Raw genomic sequence first — 16,225 nt, forward strand, 5'->3', positions numbered from 1 at the left:
GAATGGATTTAATGACACAAAATTAAAAAAAATTCCAAATTATAGAAATCAAGTCATACTGAAGCAATGCTGCCATTCGTTTTTTAAACGAGTTTTTTTCGAAGTAGATAATTTTTCCATAACTTCGGAGATGCATTTATCTAAATGCTGAAATAATGCAGTATTCATTGGAGCAGCAACACTGTTGGCTAACTAAGTGGCATCTTAATGGGCCTCTGGCCTAAGTGAGCTACCACAACGCTTTTACGGAGAGTGGCAACCACCGTAACCTAACCTAATTTGCATTTAACTTGAAGATTTTTGGTATCACTAAATGCAAATTAAAATTAATGTATTTTATCTTCAGGTTTTTTAATTATTATACAAAGCAAGACTAGCTAAGCAGCACAATTTTTCATTTTATTCTAATTATCCATTTATTATAGAATATGCAGGTGTTTGGTATATTTTTCGTTATATAATATTTCGTGGGATTACAGATCTAATTTTTGTAATTTTTTATGGAAATAATGTACTTGAACCAAAGGTGAATAAGGTGGCGCAAAATTAATCATCCTATTGGAAGGTTTATAATTTTTGCAAAAGGCGTTGTACTCCAATAATATTTGATACTTCTGAACAAGACAGCTGCAGTGAAAAAACATATAAGTAGTGAGCGCGAAAAGTTCAAAATAAAGACATCCATCACTCAAAATCATATTTTTATTTACTAAAAAGGTTATTCAAGAACCAAATTGGATGATTAAATAGTAAAACCGTATGCTCGGAATGTGTGAATATTGACTTTTTTTATCAAAAAATTACTGTGGACTATGTACGGAGCGGTACGGAATATAGTAAGACCATTTTTGGTTTTAATTTTCTCTGTCGCTTTGAATTGGAAGCTCAGTATGACAATTCCAGTCTTTTAAAAAAGAAAGAAAAGGACCGAAAACTATAAAGATATCAGCCTGCTGGGATCAGTGTCGAAGCTATTCACTAAAAGTATAGCCAACGAAATATCTAAAAAAGGTGGGTATTCAACAAGGCGACATCCTAACCCCAATACTCCTTAATGTTATTATGGATGCGATTAACGAAAAAGTACGAGAAGCAGCTCCCGGACATAGATTGGGCAGCAAAAATATTAAAAAATATGCTGACGATGTGGTTATTTTATCAGAAACATACGGTAGCCTTCAGCGACTTCTATTGAAGTTTGAAAAAGCGGCTAGCAAATTAAATATGGAAATCTCAGCTGAAAAAATCAAATGCATGGCGATATGCGGAGAACCGCACAAACAAACGAATGCCAAGATCCGTGAGGTTTTGGGAAATCGAGAATATTAACAAATCCTCCAGAAATAGAAGAAATTAATGGCGAAATCATGGTGAAAGGATGCACTCTGACAGAATAGCCAAAGTAGTTATGAAAGCTAAACGCAATGTTATAAGCCCACAAGGACGACCACTCAGAATCTGGAAGGAATGCTGAACATCGATCGAGATCGCAAGATGATTTAACTTAAGAGAAAACACAGTAGGAAAAACCATTTTTACCAACATCTTTTTACTAGCAACAACAATCTTACAATATAAATATTCATACATTTTGTATTTTTGTAAGTAACTGGAAAAAATTCCTAACAGAAGAAGAAGAAGCAACTTTAAATACGCTTATCTCTGGAGCAAATCAATTGAATTTGACGAAACTTTCATTGATACCTGTAGATAGAATAATCCTTTGGCTTGATTTGGAACTACTTTTTATACTAAAAATGTTGCCTTCCCACTGGCGTTGGCGCCGAAATATTTCTAAAAATTCTACTTATAATCCGCCTTAGCTCATATTCACATGTATTGTATTTAAATTGAATGGGCTATACAACTGCTTTCACAGAAACTTTCTAAAAACTCTTATTAAAAAAATTTTTTTTTCATTTCAAATTTTGATGAAATTTAAAAAAAAACAAAAATTTCATGTAAAATTTTGATGAAATTTAAAAAAAAAAAAATTTTCAATTAAAATTTTAATGATTTAAAAAAAAAATTCATTTAAAATTTGGATAAAATGAAAAAAAAATTCACTTGAAATTTTGATGAAATTTAAAAAAAAAATTCATTTAAAAATTTGAATGGGTTATATAATTGCTTTCACAGAAGCTTTCTAAAAACTTTTATTAAAGATTTTGTTTTTTATGTAAAATATTGATGAAATTAAAAAAAAAAAATTTGATAAAAAATTTTGCTGAAATTCAAAAAAAAAAAATTCACTTGAAATTTTGATGAAATTTAAAAAAAAAAAATTTCATTTAAAATTTTGATGAAATTTTTTTAACGTTGTCCTATTTTTTAGGAAATGTGGAACTTACAGACTTTTGCATTTAAATTGAATGGGCTATACAACTGCTTTCACAGAAGCTTTCTCAAAACTCTTATTAAAAAAAAAATTTTTTTATTTTAAATTTTGATGAAATTAAAAAAAAAAAATTTCATATAAAATTTTGATAAAATTCAAAAAAAAAAAAAATTCACTTGAAATTTTGATGAAATTAAAACAAAAAAATTTTATTTAAAATTTTGATGCTAATTTTTTTTAAATTTGCTCAATTTTTGTGAATTTTACTTATTTATTTATTCATTTATGTCTAAGAAAATTCGGCGCAGAAAATTAAGATATTAATTCAAAACTAAAGTACAAGTACTTAAGAATATTTAAGCTTAAAAAGGGCGGAAGTTTAATTATGAAACTAAAATAACAAATAAAGGGTTTTCCATTAACCGAAGAATGGATTGCGCTATCCTGTAAGCGTGGTCGTGGTGGTCATTTGCCTGATGTTATTTTCCACTAGCCAACGGCATAAAAAAAAAAAATAAATAATTGGCGCGTACACTTCTGTTAGGTGTTTGGCCGAGGAACGGCATACCTTCCACAATTACAATGAAATAAACTCCGATCATTTGTATTAAAAAGTAGCATTTTTCTTTGAATATCAAAATAACACTCCAGTTTGGAAAACCCTATATTTAAGAAGTCTTATTTTGACTTGAATTTTATACAAAGTGTGGAAGGTTGATTTGTAAGATTTTTATTATACAATAAAATATATATTTTTTGAAAAAATTGGTGAAAAAAATGTGGCACGAAAAATATTGGCAGTTTTGTGAAAAGTTGAAGTGACTTATTTGGTGGCCACAAGTGCATGTTAAAACGTGAACTGGTGCGAGGCACTCGGAGCAAGGCATGAGTAAACATCCGCTATGCACAATCTGCGAGACCCGCGATAAAGTTAGAGCTTTAAGCATCGGCAACTCAATAATATGGGACAACTTCACAACTTTCAATCCAAAAAAGATTAGAGGGATAGTCAGAGCTGAGGTAAGGAATAGTCAGAGCTGAGCAAAGGAATATTCAGAGCTGAGCAAAGAAATATTCAGAGCTGCGCAAAAAAATGATTTAGCCATGCATTTGCATGCTATTTAAAAAATTTTACCCTAGTACTCGTAAATAACAAATTTATTTTACTAACCAATTCTATAGCACTCATCTATAGCTCTAACATTCACTTAATATGGCTTACAAAACTCTCCTGTATTGTCATGCAAAGCCACTAATAAGAATTAATAAATAACTTATTGGCACGTACACTTCAGTTAGATGTTTGGCCGAGCATCTCCTCCTAGTTGAGGTGTGCGTTTTGATGTTGTTCCACAAATGGAGAAGGCCTACAGTTTTGAGCCAACACCGAACGGCAGATATTTTTTATTAGAAGCTTTTTTATATCACAAATACACTTGGAGGTTTGCCATTGCCTGCCGAGGAGCGAGAGCTATTTGAAAAAAAAATGTTTCTATCATTTTGATGTTCGATGCATGGAGATTCATAGTCTTATACACATCGGTTATTTATTTATTTATTTTTTTAAATGAGGCTGCATGAAATTCAGAAACATGAATTATGAAAGTTAGCCTATTAATCGCTGTAAGTGCATCTAGGGTTAAGTTTCAGTTAGAAGAAATAATTTAAAAAATATAAAAGGTTGCTTTTTTAGCCTTCAATAGCTCACTGGAATTTTTACTATCCCTGAGTGCGTTAAAGTTTATGAACATTTTTCAACTTCTTAAAAAAAATCATATTTTTTTAATCACATTTGCAAGTTTTTCAAAGTTTTTTAAGCTGTATGTATGCGTGTATGTTTTTATTTTGCCAGCGGAAGTTAAATTTAATTTTGTTCATAATTTTCACAAATAATTACTAGAACGCCCTTACTTTTCTATGCTTGAAAAAACCAACTTTTTTCACACATCGCTGCCTTTGCAGCGCAATTCACAAAAAAATATCATATTTTCATAAATTAAGTTCATGTTTGATGTAACTTAATTCGCATAAATATTTGTAGTTTTTTTTTTGGCTTTTTGATTTTTTTTTAATTTTTACAAATTTTTATTATTTTTTGTCTGTTCACTTTTCATTATTTTGTATTTCATATTTCATATTGCATGACACACAAATTGTTTGTCAAATTTCTATAAATTTTTTCAGTTTTCAGTTTGCTAAAGGGATTAGTGTCACGTTAAGCGGCTTTCCAAATGGATTTCGTCGAATTTCTTCACTACTTGGAATGCGAAATTTCTTTGCACAGTGAACAACCAGCTACTGTAATAATTTAATGGGATATTAAATTGTTGATGAAGAAGTGGCAGTTAGGGAGTGAAATATATATAAATATATGCACATACACAAACATACATATATTCATATATACATATATAAATTTTTAATAGTTAAATAATTAGTGAAAGCAATCGCTCATGAGCTCAAAAAAATTATTTTGTAGTCTGCAAATTTTTACGACAAATTCAGTTTTTTCCCTTTTGCGCCATTTCAGTGACTTTGGTTTACATCCAAATCTTTTGCTTTATTAATTTTCACAACTCAATTTTCACAATTTATTTTCCATTTATATTCACAAGTTCACTTCCGCCTTTAGGTTTTTTGGCACTATCACATTTCTGACCTCTCATCCACGCCCTTTTGCTATTTTCTTCAAAATTCTCGCAATTTTTCGTTTCCGAATACACTTTGCACGTGACTCACTCACTCGACGGTATCGTCGCATGTGGCTGTTGTGCCATTACTAGCAATGCGGCAGTCGCCTGCTTGTCTGTCTGTTTTTCAGTTTAGTTTTTCCAACAATTCGCCTACCAACTATTAGCCTGCTTGGCTGCCTGCCTGCCCGCCTGTCCGCCTGCTTGTCTGTATTACGGAGGTGAGCACTTTTGCACTTTTCTTGTCTCCAGATTAGGTCACAAGACATTGCACACGTGCTTACGCCATGTCAGGGTGGCAAGGACGACGATGGCGTTTTGTGGCGTGCAGGGGTAGACAAGCGCGCTCGTACATTTGCTATGCACTTTTCAACAACGTCACTTTACTGCACTTCACAGAAATGTTTGGATTTATTTTGGCACACAACAAACACTACTCAGGCGAAAAACAAAATTCACTTCAACAACAGCCTTTAAATAATTGAATGCAAACCAGTTTTTGTGCTTGTTACAAAACTCACTGCTTTAAATTTTAACTATTAGCGCGCTTGTGTTATTTTTAGTAAATTTAAATTGTAATTTTTTTTAATGATTCAATTCAATTCAAGCGCGCGCTCGTCTGTCCTACTCGGATGTGTCTGTTAGCTGCGTCTGTGTCCGTCTCCGTCTGTTTTGTGTGCTCCAGCGTGTTTGGCCACAATCCACAAAATTCGTTTCACAGCCACGGCTCAGACAGGCGATAGCAGGACACGACAGCAGCAGCAGCTCCGAAATTGTGCGCTCAAAATATACCAGGAGCGTAATGACAGTGGCAGAGCAGTAGGACTTCGGTGAGGCGAGTAAAAATCAGTTGGTGGAGCAGCAACTTGGCAGCTCTTCTAACGACTTTTTGTCGCTGGAATTTTGCAGAAATGTATCAAAATCCAACAACCGACTGCTATTCGTCTTTCGCATTTCGCGTTTCGCCTTTCGATGTTCGACGTACGACGTGACTCTCTTCGGGTTTTTCTATTGGGTTAGTGGAATGTTTACAACGCTCCTGATTTGCGGGTGGCCACAAAGGCTGCCACTTTATTTTCAAGTCAATTTAGCAAATTAAGTGACATTATTGAAATAAATAAAAAAATTAATATTCGCAGTTTCTTCTGGATTTGCAATAAAGGGCCTGCTTTGCATGTACTATAAAAATGTAAAAATAAAAAAAAAATTAAAAATTTCTATATGGCATCTATATATGATCCAGAAAAAAAAATCGCTTTACTTCACAAATAATACTTAAAATACATATAAATGGTGGTTCTTTTTCTAAGTCAACACGAATTGCTAGTAAATATGTACATAAACAATTCGTATTGGCTTAAAAAAAATAACCACCATTTATAAGTGGCTTGCGTCCTGATTTGGCCCTACAAATGAGGGTCTCTACAGTTTGAAGGTTGGGTCCCTGTCTTCGAACGCCAGATGGTTGTTTATGAGCAGCTCTTTCGTGGCAGTAATACATTCGGAGGTTTGCCAATGTCTGCCGAACAGTTATTTGCTATTAAAAAAACCATCCTGCATTATTTAATGTTGCCAGTTCCCATTTGTCATCGAACATGGCACCAAACTTATGGCATACACGTTTTTTTACCGCTATTTTTCCTGATAGAAATATTGGAGAAAATTTAGGTAAAATTTTCCATAACTTCATGAACAAAAAAAAAACAAAAAAAACATATTAATGGAAAAAAAAATATGAAAACTATGCAGAAAAAGGAAAAAAATTTAAAACATAAAAAAGAATTCATGTTTTCAAAAAAAAAGTTATATGCAAAAAAATCAACGAAAAAGTAATAGACAAAAAATATTCAAAATGTATTGAGAAACTGTGGACAAAATGTAAAAAATATAAAAAAAATTGTGTTTTCAAAAAATAAAAATAAAAAAAAGAATATTCAAAATGTGTTGAAAAAAGGTTGAACATAATAAAAAATGTATCTTTTCAAAAAAAATTTACATAAAAAGAAATTTACAAAAAACCCAAAAAAACCATTCTTTACTATTTCTTATTATTTTTTAATTATTACTAACTCTTTATTTTGTACGATGACTTCAAATGAAAAAAAGCAATAATTATAAATTTTAAAGCTCATAAAAAACGTTTAAAAAAAGTTACAAAAAAAAATATAAAAAAGAAAGAAATTTGTATTATTATTTTTAATTATTCGTAACTTCTTTTAATTTTTATGATCCTTGAATTGAAAAAAATACTTAATTATAAATCTTTAAGTACATAAAAAAATTAAAAAACAAAAAATTATGAAAACTATTAGACAAAAAATAATCAAAATGTGTTGAGGAAAGTTCGGATATATAAATACAAAATTATGTTTTCAAAAAAATGTTGCCTAAAAAATTTAACAAAAAACCATAAACAAATATTAATAAAATTTTTTTAATTATTACTAATTTTTTAATTTTTTACGACTACTTCAATTGAGAAAAAAGCAATAATTTTACATTTTAAAGTACATAAAAAAAATAATTTAAAATTGTTTTTAAAAAATATAAAAAAGTAAGGAAATTTGTATTATTATTTTTAATTATTTCTAACTTGTTTTATCTTTTATGATTTCGTGAATTGAAAAAAAAATTAATTATACATTTTAAAGTACATAAAAAATTAAACAAAAAAAATTAACAAAAAAATAAAATTACAAAAGAATTATTTAAAAAAATGTTCCAAATGTGTTGAGAATATTTTGAATATATAAAAAAAGTATGTTTTCAAAAAAATGCTGCATAAAAAAATTAACAAAAAAACCAAAAACAAAAACTAATGTAATTTTTTTTAATTATTACTAACTTTTTTTATTTTTTACGATTACTTCAATTGAGAAAAAACAATAATTATACATCTTAAAGTACATAAAAAAATAATTTAAAAATTTTAACATTTTAAATAAAAAAAATTATATTTTCAAAAAATGTTGTATAAAAAATTAACAAAAAAACCAAAAACAAAAATTAATATATTTTTTTCAATTATTACTAACTTTTTTTTAGTTTTTACGATTACTTCAATTGACAAAAAAAATTATAAATTTGAAAGTACACAAAAAATATTTAAAAAAATGCAAAAAGATAAATGTTAAAAAAACTAAGAAAATTTGTATAATTTTTTTAATTATTACTATCTCGTTTTATTATTTATGTATGATTACTTGAATTAAAAATACTTTTGTTAGCTCAAGGTCAATTCAACAATAAAATTAATTATTGCTATTATTTGTTTAACGATATTTCGACGCCACTCGGGGTCAGCATGCAACTAGGCGATACATCCCTAGTAACTAAAAAAAGCGTCGAAAAATCTGGGCATTCAACTTGATTGCAGGCTTACGTTCTGGGCCCGCATACGGCACGTGGCTGCTAAAGCACCAGAGATCACGGGTACCCCAAGCAGATTAATGGCCAACATCGGTAGACCAACCGAGAGTAAAAGAAGGTTGAACATGGCGACAACAAACGCAATACTCCTGTACGGCGGCGAAACATGGGAGATGCGCTAAACTGCAAAACCAGGCGTGTAGCACTGGAGGCACTGAAACGAGTTGCATCAGCCGACCGCCTTGTCTCAGGTGCAGCAGTTTTTGTGATCAGCGGGGAGATACCTATCGACCCCACTGGCCCGGGAACGAATGGATGCGTGGAACTCCAAGAAGAAACACGCCATCACTAGCTTCTCAGAACGGAGATATCAAACCATGCTGCGGTGGCAAATCCGATGGATACTGAATCGAGTGGCAGATGGACGACGAAGCAGATTTCTACAATGGGTAAATGGGTTCAAAGGAACTTCGGGGAAGTGACCTATTTCATAACTCAGTTCCTCTCGGGCCGAGAATACTTCCGGAAATGCCTACACCGCATGGGTAAGGTAAGCGATCCCAAGTTTATATAGTGCAAAGCACCGAACAATGAATGTTTTTTAACTGCAACAGATGGCTCGTGGAAAGAGTCAGAGCATCTCAGGGAGCAGATTGGCGACATCGCGCTGGCCAATGTGATCAGCAAGAAAATAAATGTTGACGCCAATTATTCAGTTTCAATTTATTCAGTTGACTCATATAAATTTAGTCTAAAAAAATTCAAGTTTCTTACAGCCTATAGACAAATAAAAAGTTTATTACTAAAAGCGCCAAAAATTGATTTCGAAAATATAGGAAAGAGGGGAAATAAATTTAACAGTCATCGTCTACAGACGAAAATCCCGCAAAGGGGCTGCTTCAAAGTGGTCGAATACAAATGAAAGAAGTGATATGAATTGATTTTAGTGAAATCAACTTGGTTGTTGATGGTCTTTTTCGGGATTTATGAGGATTTAATAGTGCGTTGCTAAAATTGAAGTCTATGCTTCTATTATCTCTTTGATGCAAATAACTTTAAGAAACTAACAATAAAGTAAAAGCCTTGGAAAGTTCCAAATTCCTAGAGTTTCAAGTTGAAGCATGGAACCATAACGATTTTTTTCCATTCAGGTCTGTTTTGCGTCAGTTCCTTAACTTCATTCCAGCCAAGGCATATGAAACGGGTTTCTGACTTCTGCAGTCGTCTCCAGGTATTCGCTGGTCTTTCTCGCCTGCGGCTTCCTTGGGGGTTCAAATCAATTGCAGCCGTTTTTATAAATTCTTTTACTGAGAGAGACCCAAAGGTAGACAAGAACGCTCTGAATTTAATAGAAGAAAACGGAAAATTTAATTAACTGCGGAAAGCATAAAATTTACGGGGAGCAAAATTTGGCTGGTATGAAGTTTCATATTGAATACGAGAACTATTTGTATTTCTCAGGTGACCTTCTCAAATCAGGCTGAATTTGCTTAGTTCCATCACCTCTCACCGCGGGACTACCGTCCGCCATAGTATTACTTTGGGAAGGCTATTAAACGCCGCTGCTGTGTCGCAGTTTTTCCAGACACCTCATCTCTTTCATAATCTCAGCCTCTGAAACGAGGGTAGCTAAGATCTCAGTACCGCGGTTAAGCCAGAGACGTTCTTCATATATAAATCCAAATAGTTGAAGAAAAAATACCGCTAATAGGAAGATTGCAGCTCATCTTCTAAACAGAACAAATTTAATTTCCTAATTATTGTTGAGAATTCGTTCGAAGTCAAAATTATAAATAATTTATGCGGTAACAGGTCAACTCTACTACATCAACCTCTATGTGACAGTTCGTGAACAGCTGATACGATTCACGACAAAAGGAAACGATGCCCAGTAAAAGCATAAACGTCAGATGTCAAACGAAAAAAAGAGCAAATTCACGTACCGATATTCGTTAATGAAAAAATACAGGGAGCGCCAAATGGGCAATACCAACAAAAATGCGTGCAGAAATGGAGCACGAAAACACACTTTCAAGCGAGGCATAGTCAAAATAGGAGTAAACAAGCTGAGCGAAAATTGAGCAGCAGCCTCAGGCAAAAGACATGAGCAGTCAAAGCTGTCGATGGCATCAGCAGGAGTCAGGAGCGAACGAGTTTTTGACAAAAGAGCAGCGCCCCAAATTTTGATTTTTGTTTCTTTTTTTTTGCGCTGTGAATGGACTTTTTTTCGCCGTTTTTGTGCACAGTTTCTGCACAAAACAACACCCAGCTGAGTGCAGAATTGCCGCTGCAAATCGATGTGTGCAAGGTAGCTGTTTAGCCGGAGTTTAGTGGCGAGGTGGGTGAGGTTGGGTACGAGTAGCATTACGAGCAGTAGTTGGTTGGGCGAAAGGGCGACTTTGTGGGCCATAAGAACGGGCGTTTGTGCAAGTTGACACTTAAAGTGGCTGTTACAAGCGGCAAAGAAGGGCACACACACGCACGCACATGCAAAGAAACATGCGATTGCATGCATTTGGCAATGTACACGCACACATACACATATTTATATATATCAATTACATGCATATGCGCGGTATATGGGTGTGTGTGTGCACTGTTATTCCTTCTGTTCATAGCACTGAGCGCTACCCAACTGCCTAAGCTGCATCAGCTACATAACCACCACAAAATGTTTCCTTCTAGTCGCTGCATGGAATACGATTTTGCACTACCACCAGAGAATGTTAATGCAATGAGAAGGAGCAAATGTTAAACGAGCTTTTTTCGAGTTCTAATTTGTAGATTCATAATAAGGTCATTTCAAATTCAACTTTGCTCACGAGTGGCGAATTGCAGATATTTACCATGCGAGTGACGCGAGTGGAGGGTTTCTATATTTACTTACCACGCTAGGACAAGAATTCAGATATTTTCTGCGTTTACCAGACTACTGAGGAAGTTCATAAGATTTTTCGGCACACTACTAAGGAAATCGAAGCGAATAAATTTGCGATTAAGAAGGTCGCGCGGCAGTTAGTTTGTGGTGCAGAAGCTAAAGTCGGCGGAATTATTCGTTTTGTTTTTTGGCACGTATATAATTCAGGTTCAAGTCCTGAAGTCATATTTTTTTTCTTGCACATTTTTTTTTTACAATTCAAACCAGGAAAGTTTGGTAAAATTTTTGAGTTTATTTTAATTAAAATTTCTTTAAAATACTGTTTTTTTTTTTGTATTTTATAAATGGAAATTTCTTTTCGGTATAAAATAGTTCATACTGGATATGACCTGACTTTTATATAAATCAATCAAAACAGAAAATATGTACATATATCTATAATCTATTTCATCAAATCCAAATTATATTGATGAGAAAATATCATTCTAATATCCGTCCAGAAAGCCAAACGCGCATACACACATGCATATTCATATAATTACGCATACAAACTTTCAACTAACGCAGAATATGTGCATATAAAAGTGCGAATCGAATAAATGAGTGATTTAGAAAACTTTGTTACTGATTGTAGATTAGCGCAATCGTGAAAGACGTGTCGTGTATGCAGTACATCGTCTCATATTTGACTCAGGTTCAAATCCTGTGCACAGTTTTTTGTTCGATATTTTTATTTCATTTTTTATATTTGGTTTAATTAGAATTGATTTAAAATAGTGTATTCAGGTTTTTCTAATACCTGTTATTTAGAAATTTATTTTCTATATAACATTATTCATACTTCATTTGAATTAATTTATATGTAAAACAGCCATAAAGCCAATCATATGAATATGCATTCCTATATTTAATCTCTTCAGTCAAATCTGAACTACTTACATACACATATTGATGAGAAAATATTCTAATATCCATCCAGGAAGCCTAACGCGCATACTCACATATGTGTATAAATATATGTACAAACTACCACCATTCTAACAAACCCAGAACACAAGCTTCTGCGCACACTTGACACATGGGATATGTATACCCTATGAGCAAAAAGAACCGGGAAGGTGATGTTGACTGCTTCCTTCGATTGCCAAGGCATAGTCCACCATGAGTACCTTCCATCGGGCCAGACAGTCAATAGAGAATATTATTTATCCGTTTTGAAACCTTAGAGAGATGCTGTGTGTTGCAAACCGCCGGAAATGTGAGCAACCAATCCTCAGATTTTGCATGATGATAACGCGCCATCGCACTGATCAAAGAGAATACAAATCGGCCTGCCGGGGGTGTTTGGAGGACTGGGTTAAACGTTGGCACATGTGTGTTGCTTCAGACGGGTCAAATTTTGAAGGAGATAATATAAATTTGCCTTAAATTTAACTCTGTTTTGTTTAATTTAAACATTCCCGGTACTTTCTGATCATAAGGTACATATATGCGGCTTTGCGGACAGCAATGTGTGATTCGCTGGAAGTCGCATTAACTCGCGACTGTCGCACAGTTAGAAGACATATTTACATACATATAAGGGTGCATACATACATACGGAGCCGCGGCCACTCGACATGACAAAAATTTAAGATTTATCAAATATTGGCAAATAATTCCACGCGAAATATTCCAATATTGACTATTTTCGAATGGTCGCGAAAATTGGCATATGGCGGGTCGTTTTATGAATGAAATTGAAATATGAGCTCGAACTTATGAATGAACTTTTTGTTTTTGTTCTAAATTGTTCAGCGCCGTCGCTGATAGAATCATGCCCGCTGCGACTGCGTCTACAAATGTATTTTGTTTTTGTAGTCGCTAGGCTTAGACTTTAGCTTTGGGCGACATGCGCATGTGAGGATGTATGTGTTTTTGTTGTGTTCTAGAACATTTTAGAATGTGTGGTGGCAAAGCGGCCATCGCGTTGTGCTTGCTGTTGCTTTTGCGTCTATCAAAGTATTGTGTTTTTGTAAGTACAATATTAGGAATATCGACTGGTGAAAGACAAAAGTACACGGAAGCAAGAAGGGAGCGCTGTGCTCGCGCATATGTACATATATGTATGCTTGAATGTATGAACGTGCATGGATGTTGTAACATATGAATACAATTATTTTGTAGGAAGTTTAGAAGGCAAGTAGGTATATATGTATGTATGTATATATGCTAGGACATAAAGTCGGTATATATGCATACATAGAGCAGAATTGTTTTTGCACTTGTTAGGAAGAAACTCGTTCACTAGTGCGCATGTGTATTTGATTTCTTGTAAGAATGTGATGTGGTATGACATGTGTACATACATAAGTCAAGGTTATTTGGGCATACTTGCATATGTGATATGATGTTCTTGCGCTTGCGCATTATTGTTTTTCATATACAAATGTACATACATACATATGTATGTAAATGCTGTCGAATACATAAACTATAAATTGACATACAATATAAAATAAGTGTTGATTTATCTTAAACCGTTCTTTTTTTCTGAATGCAAATACCTCCTATTGACATGTACATACATATTATGTACTTATGTATATTTCATATACCATCATTTATTTACATATAAAGTATACGTTCATTTATGTACATATGTGTGTAATGAAAAACTTCATGAATTACTTTCAGAACTTTATTAAAATTTATTCGCGTCGCGCGCATGCACAAAACCTTTTGTTCACAACGCAGGCGCAGAAATAAACGCTCTGCGTATTTATCCTCCCCACGTGACTCGCCATCAATTCTCGGCACAAATTTTTTTTTTCGTTTTTAAATTTTTTTTTTTTAATGTAATCGTAAAAAAATTTGTAATACATTTTATGAATCCGCTTATCATTTCAAAAGTAACAAAATGGTCAAAAAATAAGCAGTCGAAGAAATAAACGCACCGCCTATTTTTCCTCGCCACATGTTAGACTCGAGTTCAATTCCCGGCGCAAACTTTTTTTTATAAATTTTTATTTTTAAATCGTTTTTTTTTAATGTAATTGAAAAAAAAAAAATATGTAATAAATTTTACGTATTCGCTTATTATTTCAAAAATACGAAAATAGTAAAAATTTAATTGGTTTAATGTCGAGGTGAGAAATGTGTTGTGTGTTGAGGTGAAAAATGTGTGGTGTTTCTAATTTTTGTGTGGGCAAAAGTCAGTGAGGTGTCTATAAACTCGGTGTGCTAAATGACCTTACTACAAATCTTTCAAATCTCAATTGTACTAAAAAAAGCTCACAGTAACATTTGCACCTTCTCATTGCATTAACATTCTCTGCTACCACCGCGCACTGATTCTGTTGCTGTGCTGCTGTTAATACTGCTGTTGCTGCGGCGGCTGCTGCTGTGCCCACTGTTAGTGCTTGTTCTTGCTGAAATTCCTTTCTACTTTTTGCGATTTCCAGCACCAACTGAAGGCTGCCACTCTGGCTGGCTGGCTGGCTGTCTAACTGGCGGGTTGCCTGACTGCTTGCCTATTGGATTCGATAGCCTGCTGTTGTGTCGGCTGCCAAACTGGAAAATTTTCCGAAATTTTCAAACCTGTGCACGCGCGCGGGTGTGGTCCTCAATGTGCCTTATATACACACACACATACACACATGCTTGCAATTACATATCTACCACTTGGCTCGCTGTAGCTTTTGCAGTTTTTCGCCAGTGTTCGTTAGTTTTTTGTTTTGCTCACTGTGGCTCGCTATAGCGCGCCTAACTTCTCTCCTGCCTCTTTGGCATGGAATACCAGAGTCGCAACGTTGAGCGTTGCGCATCGTGCGGTGAGCGGTATTGCGTGCAAAAAGTATTTGCAGTCTTCGCTGTGTAGCATTTTTCTTCACTGTTTTCCTGCCACATATTGACGTTTGTGCGAGTTGTTGCTGTTTTTTCCAATAATCATACCTATACGTATATATGTATGCGTGTGTGTGTGTAGAATAAGAAGGCGGCACATGTGCATAATTTAGGCACGCCATCGCCAAGTCGTCGAGTAAATCAAGCCAAGTTCTCGCCATTAGTCTGAGAATTCTTAAATTTTGTCCTTCCTTAATTGCGCTAGCCGCTCGATAATGATTTATGACATTTTTTCGTGTTGGACATTTTTTCACGCTACAGCGATACACAACATTTTCCCACCCTTAAGCGACCCCGCACACACACACACACACACAAACGAAGCACACGCACTCCGTTAGCCTCGATTGTTGACGTTTTTAATTGCTTTAACTTATTTATTTTATTGCCTTCACCTTTTGATTCACTTCACTTGTTTGTATGTATTTGGGTTTTTATGAAATTTTCACAGCAATCGAAACTTTTCACCACTTAATCGCAAGATTCTATCGCCTTTGATGCCTTCGAATTGAAAACTTCACTTTGCTTTGCGAAAAACATATAGGCGCACTCACACACACACACGCACATTGGGTTAATGATTTCTAGTGGTCGTGTGGTGATGTTGGTAAATGGCTGTGTTGTTAATGGTGGTTGATGCAAACTTAGAATTTTCCGACGGCTTGTGTATCTATTACAGTACAGCGCACACGCTTTGATAAACCGAACACGTTCGTTTGACGGGCACAACAACTGAGTACTAAATTGCAGAGCGCCAGGCATTCGCACAACAACCGACGCTGGAAAGTCAAAAGCTAAAAACGAGGCAAACAACTGGCGCAACCAGCATAATCGACCTGAGCAACGGGCAGCCTGTCTCTGCGCTGTTGCTCAGCAGCGCACTTGCAGCCCGACAACAGAGCGGAGGCGAGAGCACCAGCAACGGCGCACAATCGGGGATGCTCTGAGCAAACTAACGACGTCGAGCAGCATCAACAAGCAGCCGTGGGAATATTGGAAGCAATGGTCCAAGTAAGTTGGCAGAGCGCGCGAGCGCCGGCAGTGCTGCTGCTGCAACTATTTGAG

At 34.5% G+C, this 16,225-nt stretch overlaps 1 long non-coding RNA gene across 1 annotated transcript in view; it reads right to left on the minus strand.

Annotated features, from left to right (window-relative positions):
* LOC128863500 (uncharacterized) overlaps nt 1-15,910 on the minus strand; it is a 65,074-nt gene extending 49,164 nt beyond the window's left edge. Inside the window, exon 1 of the long non-coding RNA XR_008454607.1 lies at nt 15,556-15,910. This is a non-coding gene — a long non-coding RNA (uncharacterized LOC128863500). The remainder of the gene's footprint in view (nt 1-15,555) is intronic.
* Nucleotides 15,911-16,225: the final 315 nt, after the last annotated feature.

Source organism: Anastrepha ludens, chromosome 5, assembly GCF_028408465.1.
Source record: "Anastrepha ludens isolate Willacy chromosome 5, idAnaLude1.1, whole genome shotgun sequence".
NCBI lineage: Eukaryota > Metazoa > Arthropoda > Insecta > Diptera > Tephritidae > Anastrepha > Anastrepha ludens.